General features: G+C 35.9%; 1 protein-coding gene across 1 annotated transcript in view; it reads left to right on the top strand.

Moving 5' to 3' along the window:
• Positions 1-10,048: 10,048 nt before the first annotated feature.
• LOC102749008 (melanoma-associated antigen B10-like) overlaps positions 10,049-10,614 on the top strand; it is a 3,150-nt gene continuing 2,584 nt past the window's right edge. The window contains exon 1 of the mRNA XM_006727727.3: positions 10,049-10,130. The gene's annotated coding sequence lies outside the window, so the exon portion shown is untranslated. The remainder of the gene's footprint in view (positions 10,131-10,614) is intronic.

The following is a 10,614-nucleotide window of genomic DNA, read 5'->3' as shown; positions in this document are numbered from 1 at the left end:
GGATAAAAATCTTAGCCTCTTCACAGTTTGTGACAGCTACCACATTATCTCCATTTTTCCTTTTGCAAACAAAAAGCAAACAAAATTAGCCTGTAAAATAGCCTTTAAAAGTTGTAAAAATAGATAGCATTTAAATTTTTCATTTTGCTTCTATTTTGTTCTATAATAAATTTTAATATGTATCGCCAATTTGAACTTCTTCAAATCATTCAACTAGCTTCACATATATCATTAAAAAGTGAGATATATAATATGATGAGGAGTGGAAGTAAATCAAGGAATATATTTTGATATTAGTTATTTATCAAAGTGAATCTACAGCCATTTTAACTTATCTACCTGGAGTACTGCCTTCATTTTTTAACAGAATATCAAACTCACTGAGGTTAAGTAATGATAAAATAAACTCCATATTGTTATATATACATTATTTTTACTTGTTTATGTTCATATTTTTTACTTTAAATGTCAGAGCTGTAAAAATAATATATACATGGATATATTATATACTTATATGATATACATCAATGTAAACATATCTGTATTTCAATATTATTTATATATTTGTGTTATATATACATTTATATGTAAATTTACATATATTTTACTCACAGATATATTTCACTCACATATTTTTTTAAAGATTTTATTTTATTTATTTGAGAGAGAGAGAAAGTGAGAGAGAGAGCACAAGAGGGGGTAGGGTGAGAGGGAGAAGTAGACTCCCCGCTGAGCAGGGAGCCCGATGCAGGACTCGATCCCGGTACTCCAGGATCATGACCTGAGCCGAAAGCAGTTGCTTAACCAACTGAGCCACCCAGGCGCCATATTTCACTCACCTATTAAGGAATGCATGTGAATATTTAAGCCACATCACAATAAGCTCCTTTGCTAATTACTTAACTGAATTTCTTCTAAGTTTAAGCAACATCAACAACTAAAAAATGTAGGACACAAATTGATTCTACCCATAATTTGCATATTTATCTTATATAATTATCTAAAATAGTTGTACACAATGTTTGCACGGGATTATATACATGAATATGGGGAAAACAAGTATTTACTGAAAATTTTCATGACTTTCTGTCATAGGCTCATGTCTGATCTCCTTCCCCATGTCTTCTTTTTTTATTTGTTTTTTATTGAAGAATAATTAACAAATAATGTTATATATTAACAGGTGTACAATATAATGATTCAACAATTCTATCTTGCCATTTGCAACTCATATCTTTTTTCTTTTTAATTTTAACTGCTGCACAATTTCAAACATGTATTCCTGTGAAGGAAGGAAGATATGCAATTTTACATCCAGGTGTGTTGCTGCGGGTATCATCACTGAGTTATGTAGAAACGTAGGCAGCAATATTACTAATTCCACATCATAGTTAGCTATGTAATATCTTCTCCCTAGATTTCATCAGTGTCAAGATTAATTTGTTGGCCCGTGTTGACCAAGGATTAGCCTGAGGAATAGGTACAGTTTTAGTCAATCATTTTTATGTAGTTGTGAATGTCATTATGGAAAACTTGGAGACTAGAATTAGAGTATATTTTTGATCTTTTAAGAAACTTTTCTAGCTCAGTAGACTGTGAGTACTGTCCTTTAGCTATAGCATCAGCATGACTCCATGCTTAGGATTAGGCCCTAAAATAACCAGATATAAGTAGACATGAAAAAGAGACTTCTGGACATTCACCACACTATTAGTTTGAGGATGTTTGAAGTCTGTGCTTCCTCTTCCATTATTCCTGTTTTCAGACCTAGAAACTCCAAAAAGGCAATGTTACCATTTGTCCCTAATTGCTAAGCAGTATGTTAAAAAACACAGATAAGTAAAAAATTAAAACAAAAATGTTGATGGTTGTTATATCTCAGTTATATGATGATGGATTTACTTGTTCTTTAAAACTCATTTAATATTTCCAAAAATCTCAACTCACCCTCAAGCCTAAATCCCATAAACAGATAATGGAAAAAGAGTCAGTAATTAGTTAAAGCTTAAAGAAAGGGGCAGAGATTAAGAAGTGGTGAATATTAGCACATGAGATATTGTCAATAAAGTAGTGACCATAAGGTGTTGGCTTGTGGCTGATAGGTCACTGATGAGATATGGAATTAGGAATGATAGAAATAGTAGAAAAGGGGTAAGGATGCCTGTTGCATAAATTACATGCCAAAATAATAAATTAGATCTTAAAAGCTGGTTTATGATTTACAAAAGTCAATTTGAATATCAAAATATGATCTGCATGAGAATGACCATATCAAATGCTTAAGTAAAGCACAGTTATCAATATGGTGACCAATCTCAAAGAGAAGTAGCCTATTCTGAACAAAGTACCAGCTACCTGGTGAGATGAACACTAAAAAAGCTTGTTCTTCTAAACTGGGTCTAGGCAATATACAAATTTCTCACACATCACATCTTACTCTTTTCTTTGGAGCTTATGCCTTTAGGTAACATAAACATGCTTGTCATAAGTTAGTTCATTATTCTCTTTTGTTTAAAATAATTTATTGAATTTTCCTGTACTTTTATGGTAATTATACAGTAATGTGCTTCCATTATGATAATAATGATTGTTTATTAGCATCACTGTACATGGTTAACTACTTATATTTTTTAACAGTTCAGGCTTCAAAATGTCCTCAACCAAAACTTATTTAGCCTTAATTACAAAGCACTGTTAGCTTATTCTTTTTCTTATTGCAGTATTTGGAGTTGGGTTAATTATGACCAATAAATGCTAGAAATTGATTCTAGATAAAGGAGTTAGGTGAGCCCTAAAATGTCCAAGAGATAAAAAGATCAGTTGAGGAATATATATATAATACCATTGCAGCCATGCTGAAAACTGGATACATGTAAAATTACTGAAATATTTGGTGTATACAAAGTTAAGAAGGACTAAGTATTATTTAACTTCTGTTTTATCAATAGATTAAATAAAGTGGATAATTAAGCATTACCAATAAAAATTGGATATTCATGTTTCCTTAAAGTTCATTTTGTTCTATTCTGAATATTCGTATTCTTCTTATTATTATATTTCTTAGAACATATTCACAAAACCTAGGTGTACAAATGCATACACACATGTAAACCATTCCCTATCAAGATACGTTATTATTTCACCACCTAATAAAGATCATTCATGCCTTTTCTAGCCAGTTCCAATAGACCACCTCTACATCACTCCTCTCCCATAGTTCTGATGTCAACTATAAATTAGATTGGCTTGTTCTAGAGTTTTTAACAGCTTTATTAAGGTGTAACTGACATACAATAACCTGCATATATTTAAAACACACAATTTGTTAAGATTTGGCATATGTATACATTCATGTAACCACCACCACAATCAACATAATGAATATATCCATCACCTCATGCTCCTTTGTAACCTCCTTGGCATTCTTCCCAGTCCATAGGCAAACCACTGAATAAAATTCTTTATTTTTTTTTTTAAAGATTTTATTTATTTATTCATGAGAGACAGAGAGAGAGAGAGAGAGAGGCAGAGGGAGAAGCAGGCTCCCAAGGAGCAGGGAGCCCGATGCGGGACTCGATCTCAGGACCCTGGGATCATGACCTGAGCCGAAGGCAGACGCTTAACCATCTGAGCCACCCAGGCGCCCTGAATAAAATTCTTTATATCGGTATACATTCATTTTCATTTCCTAGACTGTTATATAAGTGGAATTATACAGTATGTGCTATTTAGCCTGGCTTTTTTCATTCAAAGTAATTATTTAGAGATTCACGCATGCTACAGCATGTATCAATAGTTAATTCCTTTTACTGCTGAATAATATTCTATTTTATGTATATACTACAGTTTATCTGTTCACCTGATGGTGGATATTTTAAGGTATTCTCAGTTTTTCACTATTACAAATCAAAATGCTATGAACTTTCAGGGTGCCTGGGTGGCTCAGTGGGTTAAGCGTCTAACTCTTGGTTTTGGCTCAGGTCATAATCTCAAAGTCGTGAGATCCAGCCCTGAGTCGGGCTACGTGCTCAGCGCAGAGTCTGCTTGAGATTCTCTCTCTCCTTTTCCCTCTGCCCCTCCCCCCGGTCTTGCTCTCTATCTCTCTCTAAAATAAATAAAATCTAAAAAAAAAAAAAAAGATGCTATGAACTTTCATATATACATCTTTGCATGGGTATAAGCTTTCATTTCTCTCAGGTAAATGCCTGGTAGTGTACTAGCTAGGTCATATTGCAGGTGTATGGTTCACTTTTTAAGAAACTGCTATACTGTTTTCCAAAGTGGATGCACCAATTTACATCCCCACCAACAATGTTTAAGAGTTCCTTCACACCCTTGGCAGTACTCGGTATGATCAGTCCTTTTACCGTGTATATTCTAGTATGTGTGTAATGGTATCTCATTGGGATTTTAATTTTTATTGCTCTAATGATTAATGATGTTGAGGATCTTTTCATGTGCTTCTTTGTCACTCATTAACTGTCTTTTGGTGAAATGTCTGCTCAACATTTTGACCTTTTATACTTTTTTTTTATTATTATTGAGTTTTGAAAGTTCCTTATAAATGCTGCATACAAGTCCTTTATCACATTGAAATCACGTAGTGTTAGTCCTCCAAATTTCCTTTTCTTTTTCAAAGTCATTTCAACTATTATGGGCCCACTGTATTTCCATATAAAGTTTATGATGTATAAATTTCTTTTTTTTTTAAAGATTTTATTTATTTATTTGACAGAGAGAGACACAGCGAGAGAGGGAACACAAGCAGGGGGAGTGGGAGAGGGAGAAGCAGGCTTCCCGCCGAGCAGGGAGCCCGACGTAGGGCTCGATCCCGGGACCCTGGGATCATGACCTGAGCCGAAGGCAGACGCTTAACGACTGAGCCACCCAGGCGCCCCGATGTATAAAGTTCTTTTAAGAAAAGTCCTGTTGGGATTTTGGTGGGAATTTTACTAAACCTACAGATCATTTTAGGGAGAAGTGACAACTAAAGCATCTTATTTTCCAGTCTCTAACTCTTATTTCATTTTTTTCGTTTCATGTGCGGGCAAGTACCTATATTACAATGTGGAATAATAATGGTGATAGTAGCTATTCTTATCTAATTCCCAATTTCCATTCTTTCTCCACTAAGTATGATGCTTGATAGAGGGTTTGTTTGGTTGTTTGTGTTTTGGTGGTTAGCCATTATTTAGTTTGATGACATCTCTTATTATTACAGATTAATACTGATTTTTACAGAGCAGATATTTAACAACTTAGATATTTTTCTCATTAAATTTGTCAATGTGGTATGCCTGTCCTATACTTATTTGCCCTCAGATCATTCTTTCCTCTTTCCTTGCTCTGCTCTCTAGTGTTCAGGAGATAATCCCTGCAAGCTCCTGTTCCTAGGTCCTCCAATATTTGGCTGCTCTCATGGTTCAGGCAACAAGGCCAGCAGATTATAGCCCAGGAGGACAGGAACAGCCTTCTCCCTCTGCATCAGGTAGATGCTCCTTCAATAGCTATATCTTCTTCATGGCTCTAGCTCTAGCTCCCATCATATTGGTTAACCATGGTTTTAGATTCTGTTGATGCCAATTCCCAATCTCCTGTAACACTACCTCCTTCTTCAATTTCTCCCTCTACACTAGAAATGGGAGTGACTTCCTCAAGTTGCTAAGTATTGGCTTGCCTAACTCTACTTGGTTTGGCCTCTCCATCACTTGAATAACCAATATTGCGCATTAAATTCTGTCTGAGTTATAGAATTAATTTCTGTTTTCCTGAATAATCTCTGACAGCTGCATTTAGCTAATTATATTGTTTGACTTTACAACTGTGAATCCCGCTTTTTATTCCTAGGAAAAACTCATCTCAGTCACAAGCAATTAAATGTGCTCAAGTCTCTTAGATCACATATAACCAAAACAAAATAAAGCAAAAAATCCCAGGGACCCTGACACTTCCTCTAAATAATTTTGTTTCTCTCTTTTTCACATCCTTCTCAAAAATAATTTTCTGCACTCACTAGTATTTCTGTTTTTGTATTCAAAAGATTCTAAGAAGATAAGGAATATAGAGACATAATTAACTTGTAAAAAAATTCCAGCACCTACACATAAAACTCTATAGAGTTACTTGTGGAAAACAGCCCAAGTGGTACTCAGAAGGATATCTATAGTCTTTTTTTTTTTTTAAGATTTTATTTATTTATTTGAGAGAGAGAATGAGATAGAGAGAGCATGAAGGGGGGAGGGTCAGAGGGAGAAGCAGACTCCCTGCTGAGCAGGGAGCCCAATGTGGGACTTGATCCCGGGACTCCAGGATCATGACCTGAGCCGAAGGCAGTCGCTTAACCAACTGAGCCACCCAGGCGCCCAGGATATCTATAGTCTTAAACACATTTATTAATAAAATAGTACAGCCACTATGGAAAACAGTATGGAGGTTACTGGAAAAATTCAAAACAGAACTACGATATGGTCCAGCAATTCCACTTCTGGGTATTTATTGGAAGAAAACAAAAACACTAACTCAAAAAGATATATGCCCTATATTCACTGCAGCATTATTTACAATGGCTAGCATATGGAAACAACCTAAGTATCCATCAATGGATGAAGGGACAAAGATGTGATACATACACACACACACACCCCACACACAAATATAAATACATATATTCACAGTGGAATACTACTCAGTTATAAAAAAGAATAGATCTTGCCATTTGCAACAACATAGATGAACCTTGAGGGGCATTACACTAAGTGAATTAAGTCAGAGAAAGACATACTATATGGCCTGATTTATATGCGGAATCTAAAAAAAAAAAAAAAAAAGAATTCATAGATACAGGGAACTCATTAGTGGTTGCCAGAAGCAGGGGGTAGAGGGTGGGTGAAATGGGTGAAGGTGGTCAAAAGGTAAAAATTTCTAGTTATAAAATAAATAAGTCTGGAAGATGTATGTACAGCATGGTGACTATAGTTAATAATACTGTGTTGTATATTTGAAAGTTGCTAAGAGGATGGATCTTAAAAGTTCTCATCACAAGAAAAAAAATTGTAACTATGTGTAGTGATGGATGTTAACTAGACTTACTGTGGTGATCATTTCACAATATATACACTATCGAATCATTATGTTGTACACCTAAAACTAATATTATATGTCAATTATATCTCAATAAAAAAATAAAGTCCATTAATGAGAAAAGAAAGCATGGAGACCATAAGAACAAGAAATTAGAAGAAAAAAGGATAGGCTAATTTGAAAAAGAACTAAAACAATAACTAGAAATAAAAATATAGTTATTGAAATTAAAATCCCAGTGGACAAAAAATGGAAATATTTATAACATGCAAAAATTTCAAGAAACTAGAGGAAGAATACCATATTGAACCCAAAGAAATAGAATGTAGAAAATAATGAAGTGCATAAATGATGAGTTAGAAGACAATGGAGCCAACTAACAAAAGCCTGTACTTTGAAAAGACTGATATAACTGACAGTTTTATAAGTATCATCAATTAACAAAAGAAACAGAAGTAAGTTATGTTAGTTAAACAATATTGTACAAAATATAGGTGCAGAAGGAATTTAAAAATTATAAGAGAGCACTATAAATATCATTACCAAATGGTGAACAAGGTATGATTTTGCATAAAAATATATTTCATCTAATAAACTCAGAAAAAATAATAGAAATACAAAATTAACATTGTGTAACCCTTAATTAACGGATAAATACGCCAATCTTTAAATATTGCAAACATGAACACAAAGGAAGTCAGACATTAGGTTCCTTGTGATAAAAAGTCACAATATCACCTATGGGAAGTCTTTCCAAACAAAAAGAGAAAGAGTAAAAAATTACACCTTAATCTGATGAAACTTCTGCTGATTTAAAGAAATACAGAGGGAGAAGGACACCAGTGTTGCAATCAGCAAAACCCATGCCATATGAAACTGGACAAAACACGAGGTTTTTTTCAACAAGAAATGACAAGGAAAATAAGTAATATATGTATGTGGGGGGGTGTAGGATCTATAAATTAATGGGCATAAAGAGCAATGACATGAATAGACTTTATTTGACCCTGATTCAAGAAAAAACATTTTTAAAAAGTCAGGCAAATGTGAAAAATAACTGGACACTTGATGATATTAATTTTTTAAGGTAGGATATGTGTAATTGAATATTTATGTTTCATAAAGGATACCTATCTTTTAGAAATAGATACTTAAATATTTAAAGATGAAATGGCATGATATCTAGGATTTATTTCTCATTATTTCAGTGGCAGAGATGGGGTAGATATGGGTAGAAATGTAACCAGGGAGGCCATGTGTTGAAGACTGTTGATGCTGATGTGAAGTTTATTGGTTTTATTATACTATTCTCTCTACTGTTGTATATGTTTGAAATTTTCTACAATAAATATAATACATATGTAGCCATTAAAATAAAACCCTAAGTGATAATAGACCATTATTTAGAAAAAATATTAATTACTCAATAGGTTCAAGCAGAAATAGAAAACTGTTACTGAGAAATACAAAACTATCCTCAAGGTTTCAGTCACCTTTAAGTTTCAGGACAAGGCAGTCAGGGACAGTTCTACCAAATAACAAGCAAAAAATTAACCACCATCTCATGTAAACACATCCAAAGCATACAAAAAGATGGGCAATTTTTCAGCTTATTTTCCCAGTCTAGCTCTCCTTGATAAGAAAACCAGCTGAGGACACTTTGAAAACAGAATACTCAAGCCAAGCTCACCCACTTACAGGCAAAGATCCTAAATAAAGTCATAGCAGTGAATTAAATGGAAAAAAGATGCTGAATCCAAGAAATATAACAATATAACATTAGAAAAAACTGCCCAAAATACTACATTAACAGATAAGATTTAAAAGACATTTGATCATGTACTGAAGAAAAAACTTTTTTTCCCAAAGATTTTATTTATTTATTTGACAGAGAGAGACAGCGAGAGAGGGAACACAAGCAAGGGGAGGGGAGAGGCAGCCCCCCCCCCCCCCAGCAGGGAGCCCCATGCGGGGCTCGATCCCAGGAACCTGGGATCATGACCTGAGCCGAAGGCAGACGCTTAACGACTGGGCCACTCAGGCGCCCCAAGAAAAAACTTTTGAAAAAAAAAAGTCAACGTGAATGCAGGATAATATCATTTAGCTAACTAACATTAGAAGGGAACTTCCACTTCCTAAAATCTATAGCAAACAAATTTAAATGTGAAATGTTAGTAGCATTCCCATTAATGTAAGGAGCAAGACACAGCAGTATGTTACCAACTCTAACTGTTCAAAACTGGATCAGAATGCATAGCCAGAGGATAAGAATACAAAAATAAATAAAAGTTAAGAATAGTAAAAAGAAATAGAAATTATTGGTTGTAAATATGATCATTTGGAAAATCCCAAGGAAAAGGCTACGGACTATTTAAGTAAATAAATGACTTCAGAAAAGTGGTGTATAGATAACTATAGTAATATCAAGAGCCTTGTTGTACAAAGCAGTAATTATTAGAACATGTATATATGTATTATAAATGAGAATCAAAATTAAAATGAATTTCACTACACTGTTCAATGTTAGATAAGATCGAAACACCTGGGTCTCACAAAGTTATGCAGATCTGCCTCTTTCCTGTAGCAAGTAGATCTTTTCGAACAGAAAGTTCCCAAAAGTCTGTTTGACTAGTGAAGAGATCCTATGCATTTTCTCTGACATCTCAGAACCTGTCCTAGCCCCCCCTACCTTGTGTGGCAGCTTCTCGATCTCACACCCTGGCTGGGATGCGGACCCACCGTCTGCAAGGGTTTAAGCTGACAAACTGTCCAGAGTTTAGGAAGAGGAAGTGATATTTCCCAAGGAGCCTTTAATCAACGAACCGGGAGCCAAAATGAGGACCTACTTCGCGAAAATACCTTTGGTACTACTCACACTATAACAGAGGGGGCACCACAGAGTCACGCCCCTTATCGCCCCACCTCGGGGGGGCCCCCCGGAGTAGCCGGATGTATGCACACTGACTTCCTTTTCTGCTCCGTGGGAGGTGAGCTCTTGCCCCGAGAAGGACGGCGGCGCAGCCGAGGGAGGAATCCAAGCTCTGCCCCAGGTAAGATAAGGATATTGAGTAAGGTTTGAGGGAATCCCCCTATCTAGAAAGACCTAAGACCCCACGGTCCTGCCCTTGCTGTCAGCCCTAGAAGGTTCCAGGCAGGGATCACCCGATGCAGTGCTCTCTGAATTCTCATTCTGAGAACTCGGAGAAATAATAACATTGGGCCCAGGGTGTTGGTATCGGAGGAGTCAATGAAGGACCTTGTGTGAATTCAGTGGAACTGCCCCTCCCCCATTACAGAGGCGTCCCCACAGAGCCGGGCCCCTTCCGCCAGCCGTGGGAAACCCCGGTGAGGATATTTGACTCGGGTGTCTGCTTCCGGCTATCAGAGGAAGGAGGCTCTGCCAGGAGTTGACGAACACCCCTATTTATGTTCTAGGAGAAACCGCCTCCCTAGAACAGTGGAGGCCCTAAAGAGCCCCACTCCTGCTGTCAGTCCCTGGAGGTTCCTGGTATGGCTGTAAGGCCCAGATGCCCC

The sequence above is a fragment of the Leptonychotes weddellii genome, chromosome X, assembly GCF_054177405.1.
Source record: "Leptonychotes weddellii isolate Sample4059 chromosome X, ASM5417740v2, whole genome shotgun sequence".
Lineage (NCBI taxonomy): Eukaryota > Metazoa > Chordata > Mammalia > Carnivora > Phocidae > Leptonychotes > Leptonychotes weddellii.
Note: the sequence above shows the minus strand (reverse complement) of the source record. Positions and strands in the feature narration are given on the sequence as shown.